The sequence below is a fragment of the Mastomys coucha genome, unplaced genomic scaffold, assembly GCF_008632895.1.
Source record: "Mastomys coucha isolate ucsf_1 unplaced genomic scaffold, UCSF_Mcou_1 pScaffold8, whole genome shotgun sequence".
NCBI lineage: Eukaryota > Metazoa > Chordata > Mammalia > Rodentia > Muridae > Mastomys > Mastomys coucha.
The window spans coordinates 36,147,790-36,160,633 of record NW_022196914.1 but is presented as its reverse complement, the minus strand read 5'-3'; the positions used below and the strand labels follow the sequence as shown (position 1 = coordinate 36,160,633).

The 12,844-nt window shown below is 39.3% G+C and overlaps 1 protein-coding gene across 8 annotated transcripts in view; it reads left to right on the top strand.

Annotated features, from left to right (window-relative positions):
• Positions 1-12,844, top strand: part of Cast (calpastatin) — a 115,316-nt gene that overhangs the window by 38,115 nt on the left and 64,357 nt on the right. For 2 of the 8 annotated variants that reach the window (XM_031360682.1, XM_031360681.1), the window contains exon 1: positions 3,652-3,805. The exons of the other annotated variants lie outside the window; for them this stretch is intronic. The gene's annotated coding sequence lies outside the window, so the exon portion shown is untranslated. Of the gene's footprint in view, positions 1-3,651; positions 3,806-12,844 lie in introns of those variants that run through there. 8 annotated transcript variants of the gene reach the window in all.

Sequence of the window (12,844 nt, the reverse complement as noted above, 5' to 3'; positions counted from 1 at the left end):
CAATCACAAAAGAACACACATGGTATACACTCTCTGATAAGTGGATATTAGCCCAGAAGATCGGAATATACAAAGTAAAATCCACAAACCAAAAATCCACAAACCACAAGAAAATTAAGAAGAAGGAAGACCAAAATGTGGATACTTCAATCTTTAAAAGGGGGAACAAAATACCCATGGAAGGAATTGTAGAGACTAACTATGGAGCAGAGACTGAAGGAAGGACAATCCAGTGACTGCTCCACCTGGGAATCCTTCCCATATTCAGTCATCAAATCCAGACACTATTGTGGATGCCTGTAAGTGCTGGCTGACAGGAGCCTGAGATAGCTGTCTCCTGAGAGGCTCTGACAGTATCCGACTAATGCAGAAGTAGAGGCTCACAGCCATCCATTGGACTGAGTACAGGGTTCCCGATGAAGGAGCTAGAGAAAGGACCCAAGGAACTGAAGGGTTTGCAACCCCTTAGCATGAACAACAATATGAACTTACTAGTACCCTCAGAGCTCCCAGGGCCTAAACCACCAACCAAAGAGTACACATGGTGGTACTAATGGCTCCAGCAGCATATGTATAGCAGAGAATGAACAAGTAGATCATCAATGGGAGGAGAGGCCCCTGGCCCTGTGAAAGTTCTATGCCCCAGTGTAGGGGAATGCCAGGACCAGTAAGCAGGAGAGGGTGGGGTGGTGAGCAGGGGGAGGAGGGAGGGAACAGGGGTTTGTTTTTGTTTATTTTTATTTTATTTTATTTCTTTTTTTTGGAGGAAAACTGGGAAAGGAGATATCATATGACATGTAAATATAGAAAATATCTAATAAAAAAAAAAGAAAGATGGTATGTGTTAGAGAAGGCGTGTCACTGTGGCTTGGGCTTTAATTCTTTGCCCCAGCTGCCTGGAAGCCAGTGTTCTCCTAGGGGCCTTCAGATGAAGATGTAGAACTCTCAGCTTCTCCTGCACCATGCCTGCCTGGATGCTGCCACGCTCCTGCCTTGATGATAATGGACTGAACCTTTGAATCTGTAAGCCAGCCCAATTAAATGTTGTGCTTATAAGAGTTGCTTTGGTCATGGTGTCTGTTCACAGCAGTAAAACCCTAGGACAGACAGTAAATAGCTCATAGATAACTCACAAGAATTCAGCAGGAGACTCAAGCTTTTTTGCCTGGAATATTCAACAGCAGTACATGGAGCATCGTCAGCTAAATCCTGCTACAACCACAGGTCAGCATTTAGTTCCCTTAGGACCTAATGCTAGAAACTGCTGCCATCAAATCCCTTTTGTAGCATTTCTGTCCTTATGGATAATGACCTCCTTACATTGCTCATATCCAACCTTTTCTTAACAATGACAAAAAAATATTTATTTTTATGTATGTGAATGTGTGTGCCTGGATGTAAGTATGTACTATGTGAGTGGGAATCCTCAGAAGACAGAAGAAGGTGTTGGACCTGCTGTTATAAGCAGTGGCAAATTGCCTGGTGTGGGTTACTAGGAACTGAACTCAGGTGTCCTGCAAGAACAGCAAGCACTCTTAACTTCAGCCTTCTCTCTGAATTCTCCAAGTATAGCACATTTGACTGGCCAGTGTAACTAACATGACTCATTCTTTCTTTAAGAGACTATGGAATGTATGGGGGCCATTCCTGTTCAATCCAGGCACCAGGCACCTTGAATCATGTTTGGTTTGTGAGATGACTGTGGGAAATAGGAAACATGTACAATAGTACATGTACTTTAGTGTACTATAAGTGGCACTTTAAACGCATCATATCAATACTTTTGCTTAACCCAGGGCTAAATTATGAGTTTAAAGGGAAATCCATTTTAAAATTAATAATCATGATATATTTGCAGCAACTCTTAAAATAACATGTAGATAATATACAAATAACTAACATTTGGTGATGTGTTCCAGTTGGTAATTCTTATGTTTTTATGTACAAACTGAATCTGTGGGCATTATTGACATGAAATTTTTGATTCGGGAAGTCTGAGATGAAGCTCGTATCTTACTTTTCCAACAAGCTGTGGCTAGGTGTTGAACTACCTCTGCCTTAGGTTACCTGTGTATCAATGGAGAATTTGGCCAAAGTGAAGATTCTCAGGCTTGAGGCTACTGAATTGGTTCGCTGCGGTGGAGCAGGGTCTGGTACTTAAGTATTGAATAGGCACCCGTAAGTAGTGAAAAACGCCATATGATCTGAAAAACCCACTGCGTTGGAGGACAGCACTCAGAGGGGATGACAACTGCAGCAGTGGCTGGTGAGGGAGGCAGTAAGCAAGTACCGTCCTTGCCTGTGTCAGAGAACGGGAGCCCCTTTCTCCCTGGCCTGCAAGCTAAGAACTGCTGTAAAGCTTATTCAGATCTCTGTGGTTACTGATCTGACTCATCTGAGGTACAGAAGCCTTCCCCGCCCCCGTCATTGAAGAACTCACAGCTGCCTATTGCTCAGAGCCAGAGTATTCACATTAGGCTTATTGGAGTATGTCTCAACTAAATCACTCTGTGCTGTTTTTGTCGGGGGGGGGGGGGGGGGGGGGGGAGTAGTTGTCAGTGAAAACTAGGCGATCTGAAGTACCTGCCCTCTTCCAAAGAAGAGACGGTTATAGCAGTTAAGAAGAAATAAAATTTAAGTTATGTTTTCATTAAGAAGAATTCTCACAAGACTTTTATGGGGGGGTTATGAAATATCAGAGTTGGATGTTGTCTTACATTACAAGCTCTACTTGACACAAGTAAAAGGAAAGTGAAAATAATCCACTGTGATAGGCGCCTTGAGTGGGAAGGCAGATAGTACCACTGTGCTGACTATGGGATATGGGCAACACAACAGTTAGCGGGAAGAACGCCTCTCTTTTAAGGATCCCCAGTTATCACCTCTGTGTTGGCTGAATGCATCCTGAGTCTTTGAGCTGTCATTACCTGGGTCTGAGAAGCATTTGTGAAACACTGGTCTCCAGTATTTCCTCAAGTAGGACCCCAAGCCAAGGGGCCAGGGTGGTTATCCTAGTTGGTTTGTGCCTTTAGGAAAACGCAGATTTACATATGTCTTTTAAAATATGGTAACTAACTGCATTAGTCACTCTGTAACTTGGCTTTCTTCTCAAAAAGTATCGCCATTCCTTTAATTAATTAATTAATTGTCAGCCTAGAATAGCAGTATAGATTTCTGAATTTATGTATGTATTTGATGGTTTCAAATTTATTCTTTGAAGTTTTCAATAATGAAAATGATTTAGTACAGTTCGTATTATGTTAAACTGTTCTTTTTGTTAAAAAAAAAAAGCCAATATGCAGTTTTAGAGATATTTAGAATCTAGCATTACCACTGCCATCTTTCATTAACTCATGGCTTCAAAGGGTTATTTAGAACATGTACTGGCGAAGGGGGCTAATCATTGCTGTTATTTTGGTGGTCAAAAAGTGACATCCTGGAGCAGCAGACCTGCCATCCTTTGCTGCTTACAGGACACAGTGTGTGTCCTGTATTACAGGATACAGACGATGTTAACCAGTCTAGAGAAGCCAAGCACCGCTAAGAAAGCACCAGTAGGGAGCATCAGGGGATCTCAGGCCAGGCGCGACTGCAAGTTTCAGGTTTCAGGTTTCCGGTTTCAGGGACAGCCTTCTGCGGAGGAGGGCGGGAGCCCTGGCCGACCTCGCCCCTCCCTGTGCGCCTTGTGCGTCACTCTGCGGGTTTAGTTTAGGCTGGGAACTGAAACAGCAGAGGCTGAGTTCGATCCGGAATGCAGTCGTCCGCTAAACCTAGCTGAGGTCTCGGGCCAGTCGTCACACTCTGAGTGAGTACTGACTTGGGTCGCTTTGCTCTCAAGTCGCGCCTGCCCGTCACGGGCCCAGACCCTGCCTGGGTTACAAACCCTATAGCCAATTCCCGGCCGAGGACACATTCTCTTACTGTTGTTATGACTGAAGCTGGCATTTCTTTCCAGATAGGCTCTTTGTTTAAAGATTATTCCCCGCCCTTCCTGTCCATAACACTCTTCATGATCTTTTAGCTGGGAATTTCTCTGGTGACTGAACATGAAGGATTACAAAACATGGGTTTTTGTCCTCTGGACCTCATGTTGAAAGAACAGCAGCAGCTGTTTAATGAATTGCCTTGACACTTTCTGATCTTTAGCATTAGATGGCCCCCAGCCCTCTTGCTGAAGGCCTGTGGCTCCCCCGCCTCCACCAAGACCCGAGTCCATGACTTGTGTTTCAGAGAATGAGCTCACTGTGTGTGACCTTTCTGTGTACCTGACACATACTGGGTGTGGTGGAGCAAGTGTTGTAACACGTTTTTAGCTATGTTTCCCTGGATACAACCCGAGACTGTGGTAAAATAACATCATTGATAGAAACCTTACCTCTTTCAAGAACACGGTGTCTTATCAGAGATTTCAGGCTGTCTTCTGTAGTGTTAGGGCCCCCCGTCGTTGTTTATCCTCTGTGAGCAGGAAGTTCATGATTCCCGCTGTGCTCGCTGAGAAAATGAGGCCAAAAGTTTGTGCACCCTCCTCATTCAGTGCAACTTGAGAGCTAAGAAGTCTTAAAGAACAGACCACCCAACCTGTTCATCAGTGAGGGGATGCTTATTCAGCAACTCTGGGAACTTCCTGCCTGTCAAGATGTTTTTGTAGAGGAAATTTCTGCCTCACTGAGTAGTTCCATAAGGAACAGCATGTACGACACAAAGGTGGGAAAAGGTATTCCCTGACCAATAGTTGGTATTTTGCTCGTGGGAATTAATTTGACTTTTGTGCAACAATTTTTCAGTTACTCTGGAAACTGAAGTGAGTATTAAGTTTCACTGGGATGTGGTAAGCGGTGCCACTTGGGTTCTAAGAGGCATAAAGTGCTGAAATGAAATGGCAAAGGCTAGCAAATTCACTTCAAACTAGAAAACTCGAATTAAAGATCGATGAAGAAGGAAGTGAGATGGCCATCAGGATGAAAGGCTAAAGAGGGAAACTGTGTGTGTGTGTGTGTGTGTGTGTGTGTGTGTGTGTGTGTGTGTTTTCCTTACCAAGCGCACCAAGGTGTAAGAAAGGAGAGGGAAGCTCATGGACAGCTAGAATCACCTGCCCTGGAATCTCATGCATTTCCTACCTCTAATTACACATTTGTTTCAGTCTAGTTTCTGACTTCAAATTTGGCATCTAGCATCTGGAGGATGTGTGCTTTTAGCTAGATAAAGAGAATTCTATAAGGTTTCACACAACGGTTCACATATATTTTGTTCTATTCTTTTTAGTATTTACAGTTGATAGTAGTTGTGTTTTATTGCCAATCCCTTTGAAATACTCTTTAAGATTTATAATTTTTAAAGTGTGTGTGTGTGTGTGTGTGTGTGTGTGTGTGTGTGTGTGTGTGTATGTACCCACGGAAGCTATAGGCATTGAACCACAGATGGATTTACAAATGGTTGTGTGCTGCCATATTTGGGAACACACTGAACTCAGGTCCTTTTCAAAAGAATGGTACCTGCTCTTAACCAGTGAGCTATCTTTCCAGTCCTTGCAATACTTTTAAAAACATGAAAAATAAAAAAATATAGCTTTGAGCCTGGCCATGGCTGTGCATGCCTTTAATTTATACACTTGGGAGACAGATCCAGGCAGATCTTCTCTGAATTCAAACTTGTCTGTTCTACATAGTGAGTTCCAAGACATGTAGAGCTGTATAGTGAGACATAGTTTAAAAAAAATAAAATAAAGAAGTAAATAAAATGTAGTATGGGTAACCCCAGTGAACTAGAGTTTAGAAAGTTTGACAGTCTGCTAAGGAAGCCTTTGTCTTCTATCCAGCAAGCCCATATAAAAGCAGATAGAGGAAGACTGCTGTAGATTCAAGACTGTCCTGGCTTCTATGCAATTTGTAAGCCAACCAAGGCTACATACTGAGACTCTGTCTTTAAGAAATATAATATTTAGGTTTATTTGGAGCAGGAGATGTTCATATATTAATAAAGAATTCATATCTTCTTTTATTGAGTTCACAGAGTTAATTGCATATAATTCCTCTGTTTTGTAGACTCCATGGTCACTACATATTGGTTATGAGTTATATGTGAGGGGAATGGTAAAGGGACCATTGATACAAGACTTTCTTGTGGATATCAAGAGAGTGATGAATGTAGCTATGTCTAATAAAGGCCTTCTTAGACATGGTGATCTGTACTTTAGTGAACAGGTTTTCAAACAGAGAATGTGGGTCACTAGGGTGAGTTCCAATTAACCATGACACTTAAACACTTCAACTTCTTAGAATCGATTAAGGCAGTGTTTCATGAAGTGTGGACTAGAGAGTATCTGCATTAAATTTCCATGGAAATTTGTTAAACTTTCTCTTGAGAAAATTTCCAAGCCCTCTCCCTGGCTACCCAGTTATGGTCACTGAGAAATCTAAATCTATAGATGAATTCTTATACTTATTGACAGTTTGATGACCACTGCTATGAGTAGTGAATGGGACTATTAAGAGCCAATGTGTAAACATCTGGCCTTCACAGCACAGCACAACATTAGTCAGAATTAGAGTTCTGAATCACATAGAAGGCAGTATATGCAATGAACCAAGTTTCCTGAATGTGTAGACACACTCTGTGACAGAGGGGAGGTTTCTCATGCAAGTGATTTAAATAACCAGCTCCAAGAATATCCTGAGGAGTAGCTGGGGAAAGTGAAAGAGAACAGTGTTCTGCAGAGAAAATGGCAGCTCATCTTTGTTCTACTTTGTTATCAGCTATGTTAAGAGCATGACAAGAGAACATTGCAGAAAATAGAGCTATTGGTCCATTTTTTTTAGTTACATCTACTTTTTCTATGTTGTACATGAGCAGGGCAAATAAAATCATTTTACATGATTCAGGTTCAAAGACAAGCAATATTAGTCACATAGTATAATCTTTTAGAGGTCTAATTTTCTAATACCTTTTTAATAAGACATAATTCAAAGATGTACTCAGTTCAGAGGGATAAGCCTACAACAAGGAACTGAAACTGGTGGCCATAACTTATACTGCCTACAACTATGACTTCTCATTAATATTCCCCATCTCTTTTTCTCTGCTGCAGTTAGATTAATGTCTGCAGCTGTCTCTTCCATCCCTTATGTCTCTGTTTGGGTATGTGTAATTCATACTTTTATCTATGCATGGTGTGGCATCTTCACTCCTTTGTCTCTGAACTTAGAAAAATGTAGAGTCTGCTTCAGACTACTGTATTGTGTTAAGTTCTTAAAGAACACTGGGGACAGTGTTCACAAGTGTTGACTTTCACTAATAGTGGGTTATTTTCACATGGCATTTGAAACATCTAATTTGAAAGTTCTTTGGGGAAGATTGTTTTCCAGGAGTTCTTTTGCTTCTGTGGTAGACCTATTTGTGCCATATATTCCTAAAATATCCTGCCTGTGATCATTCAAGTTTTATGTGTGTAGATGCCTGTGCTTGAAATCCCTGTGCAACATAGAAAAAGAGATTTGATTTCTGAATGTTCAATGGCATAGGTATAGCTTTTGTCTTTGTCACACTGCATTTTAAATTCATGGTCATCCATTGCCCAGGGCAGGGAATTTTGGGATGGTGTTCAGTATGTGCTTGTGGCTAGTCTGTTCTTTATATTTCCTAGTTTTATGTCAATAACTCCACACAAGGCCTGAAGCAGGATTCCTTTCATCTTGAGTAACTGGGTTCCCAGTTCCAGCTATCAGGTCTCTTTCTGACATCATTGTGAGCCAATTATCTTCCAGTGTGCTCAGGGGAGGTTTCAACAGCTACTAGGCTAAATGATTCACATAACATTTCATTTATTCTTCTCAGTATTTAGGTGAAGGTACATGAAGCCATATTAATGTATCTTAATCTAATAGTATAATATTATATATATTATATATAAATATTAGACATATTTATAAATGAAGAACCAGAGTCCCAGAGAGTCTAAATGTGTCACAGATAGCAAGAATCATCTTGATTCTGGGCATTGCTTGTCAACAGATCTTACAAAGTCCTATACTTAGTTTATTTATAAATTATATGGATAACTAAGCAGAACTTGTATCTAAATTTAAGTAAGCACTGGGAAGTCAACTTAAACTTTTATTGTTGTATCTATTGTGTTTGTTTTTGTTTTATTTTGTTTTGTTTTTTTAGTAAATGAGGTTTACATCTACTTATTGGAATCAGAAAATCTGCTGGCTAGTTTTGTGTCAGCTTGATGCAAGCTAAAGTCACTTGAGAGAAGGGAGCCTTAATTGAGAAAATGCCCCCTATAAGATTGGCAAACCTCTTAGGCATTTTTTATATTAGTTATTGATGGGAGAAGGCCTAGCCCATTGTGTATGGTACTACACATGCTTAGTGGTTATGTGTTCCATTGGAGAGCAGAATAAGCAAGCCACAAGGAGCAAGCCAGATAGGGGCACTCCATAGACTTTGTTTTAGTTCCTGCTTCTAGGTTTTGTTGAGTTTTTGCTTGGCTTCCCTCAATGTACTGGGACATGGATAAATAAGGCAAATAAAATCTTCTCTCCTCAAGATAGGTTTGGTCATGGTGTTTCATCATAGCAGTAGTAACCTTTACTAAGACAAAAGATAGGAGCTTAGTTGGTCTTCTTTAAACTATTTACATAGGCAGCACAAAAGAAATGTTAGCCAACTTTTAATATAGAAAATATTATTAATTTATTAATATCAAATATGAATAATGGTGCCATATATTAATAGTAATTCTAATACTGTTATATAATAGAAGTAGTAGAAGTAGTCTGTAACCAAAAATTCCCTTGCCATGTAAGAAGTACAGGACTTTTGCTCAGATTGAGAGACAGGCAGTATTGTTCATGTTAAATTAAATTTCAATTAAATTTCAATATATTGTGCTTTAAAATATACTCTACCCCACTGCATTTATGTTTGGAGTGAGATAGTAATAAACTGGAAGGTGCTTGCTGCTTCCGAACTGTGCTGAAGGTCACACAGCACTCGAGCGGTGCAGACTCAGAGTCAAGTCCCACAGATACTAACTGTTCTCTTTGCAGTCATGCTGACTCTTCAGGATTGAAGACTTTACTTGCTATCAGCATATATTTTGAATTTCCTGGTGATTTTATTTCATTCCCCATTTTAATTTCACTCATCAGAAAGTCAGCATGGATAAGAAAACCTTGTTATATTTTCTGTCATTTTAACATTTTTATTAAGAACACAGTTCAGAGACATACATTATGATGCATACCTATAATCCCGACATAGCAATGGCATGGGTAGTTTCTTCTTTGAGAATGATAAATAAGATTGATGTATAACTTTTCAAAGCAATGGTAACCACAGGACTACCTGCCATTATGCGACAAATTGAATGACAGTAAGTGAATTCTTACTAGTTAAGCTTGACTAAGTTTGTAGGCTGGTCCAGTGATAGGACTCATAATCTCATACAGTCACCCACTCTCTGACCTTCCTGGCTTGTGTTGAGATCATACATCAGCTGTGGCTATTGTTTCAGTTGCTAGGCAACATTTGCATGTTTATTTTGATTATGTCAGAGGTTAAACTTTCATGTATGCTCCACTACCAAGAGCAATTTGAGTTTTGACACTCTCTTTTTATCTTAAATATAGTCATCTTTTTCAACATGCTCTCATAAATGTATGACATTCTTTGATGAGCTGTCGCTATTCATCTTTCCCCCATTGCTTCATTCTGAAGTACTAGATAGGCTACACTCTGAACTGAATATGTGTAGGATTTCTCCATATCCAAGTTTAGTGCAAGCTATTTTACTTATCTAGACTGCCTACCTCATTTAAGAATTCATTTGCAGTTTTTGTAACCTCCAACTAATTTTAGTTTTTCTAAGTGAAGAAATGAAATTTGTCATAACAGAATATTCATGAACCATGTCTATGAACCTTGTGTTCAAACCTAGCCTCCATTACTTCCAGACCTCACTTTGCACATGTATTAAATATTGGTGTGATGTTTATCTCCTCAGTGTTTGTAGAGATGCTCTGAAGTTGGGTATGTAAAGCATTTTGTCCTTGTTGCTGCCATGATTCTGTGCTTCCTCATCTCCCTATTGATCACATTATAGGAAATATGCAGTAACTCGCATCTCCTTCCTCTGTTCAGCCTTCACTAGTCATCTCTGGGACCATACTTCATAAATACAGACTGTATCTGCTAATCACCTATTAGACAATAGTATATTAATACAATTATTTAGTTCTACATTAGGTGTATAATATGTTATATACTATGCTCTGATAAAATAAATAAGTTGCTAGCACATTTTTGTTTTCTCCCTAAGATAGCTCAACTTCACTCCTAAATGACCATTATCAGATTCACATTTTATTGCATTAAACACTATATGTTGTTAATCAGAGCTTCTTAAACCCTTCTCATCCATGACTCATTTTGGCATGAGAAATTTTTATATAACCCTGGATAATAGATATATAAAATAAGTATGCAACTTGCACATTTTCTGATAATAAATCATAAGAAAATTTTACTTTGAAACAATTTTATCATTCAATTTTAACATTAAAGGGAAAAGTCAAATTGCAAACCAGTTAGATGGATATGCTTGTTTATTTTTATATTAAGAATTAATTCTTGATTGAACACTGATACTAGTGTAGTTTGGATTTGGTCAATGTATTTTGATTTTATAATTTTCAGAGCTAAGACTGCAGTTTTACATAAATACATAGGATAAAATGTCAGAAGTATATGTAGAACTATTTCAGAAATTATTGAAAATTCTGTCCTAATACCAAGACAAAATTCACTTAATTGTATCTTGTCAAATTCAAGTCAGCAATTCAAAGAACAGTTTTAAAGGCCAAATGTTTTACCACAATGTATTTCAAATTAATTCCATTCTTTTATGTTTAGGAATGATAAGCAGAAAATGTAAAAAGTCTCTGTTTTCCACATCATTATTGTCTTTAGGGCACATTATTATGTGCTTTTAAGATAAGAAACTTTATATGTACAGTAAAAAATTCTCTGTAATTCATATAATGGTAGCCTGCAATTTTAGGTGCTTCTGGAAGCATTTATTGGCATTAAGTGATGTGATTGCAGGCACAGTGCATATTGGCTATGTCGTGTGTTCATAATCAAGGTAACAATAAAGTCCCATTATGTGACATGGATGGGCACATCACAATTATTCTTTTGTTTTGTATTGCTTTGTTTTTATGGAGGAAAGTTTATTTGTGCTTGCGGTTCCAGAGTAGTCAGAGTCCATTGTAGCATGGAGACTTGGCAGTAAATGGCAGGCACATATAGCAGCAGGAACAAGAAGCTGAGAGATCCCATCTTTGAAGATCCAAAGGGAAAATAATCCATTATGTTTGGGAAGGCATGGCAGTGAGTGGAGGGCATTATTGGCAGGACCAGGAAGCTGGAGAGATCACATCTTCAACTCCAGGAAGTTCTGAAACTAAGACAGAGCTCTGCCATCTGCCACTTGGGAAGATCCTACCAAAGATCTTCAGTTGGTCTTCCAGGAGCCATTCAGGCTGTATAGTTCACAGTACATCCCAAACCCTCTGCCTTAATGCTCTAGAACCCACAGTAATTCTTATGTGTTTTACTTTTAATTAATTTTTAGCCATTTCATTTTAGAAATTTCTTATTGTTTGTAATTATTGTAATCTCCATGTTCATTTATATTACTTGTTATAAGAAATTGCATGTTAGATGACTGTATTGCAGTTCTTATTAAAAGCACAGTTGAGGAAGGCACCCAAGACTGTGTGACAGCAGGCAATAAATATAGGAGGGTCAATATTTCATGATGAAGCTGATGATGGATTGATTGTTGCCTAGTAGAAAAGAAGAGCACAGGCATGGAGCCTGATGTTTTTGATAACCTTCAGTAAAGGCTCCCCAAGAGTATAAAGGCCCATCAGTGCTCCAGGTCAGGGGATATGCTAAGACTCTCATTACTGACTTGGGAAAGGAAGCAAGGTCTACGTTAGGATAAGAATATCCAGGACATCTGGTTTTCCACTCTGTATTTTATCAACTGAACCATCAGGTACAGGTGAAGAAAAAGATTGAAGTGAGTAGAAGAATTTTAATCCAGAAACATGACTGCTCTGACAAGAGATCACATCCAAAGACTTTCTAGGTTTGTGTAATACAGCTGTAATGCAGACATGCCACATACCTTTAATCCCTCTGGCTGGAATACAGACACACCCTTGGCACATACTTTTAATCTCAATCAATGAAGATAATTTTGGTTTGTAGAAAGAAGCAACCATGTTTGAAAGTGATGTCTAATTGAGGGGCAGACAAAGTGATGAATCAGAGAAAGATTTGACAGAATGAATCAGAGATAGGATATACCCAACTTTGATGAGAACAGACAAAAAAGAGAGGTGACTTAAGAGAGCAGCACACATGCACACACATACACACGCACACACACACACAGAGAGAGGCAGACAGAGAGAGAGAGAGAGGAGAGAGAGGGGAGAGAGAGAGAGAATTTTTCAGAGATAAGTTGCAGGTGAAAACAGGAAAAGCCAGATAATGAGAAAGAGACAGAATAGAACAGTTTGCCATAGTCAGTTTGAGGCCAGTCAGAGCTATTCAGTCAGCAGCCAAGGGAAGCCAATTTGTATTGGTCAGCTTGGAGAGAAGTTTCAAGCCAGAACAGCCAGAATTCAGAAAGAGATAGAAGGGTAAACTTATTCAAAAGTAAGCATTCGAGATGACAGTTAACCCCAGGCAAATAAAAGATATTTATAATAGCCAGAACCTGGAAACAACCCAGATGTCCCTCAACAGAGGAGTGGATACAGAAATT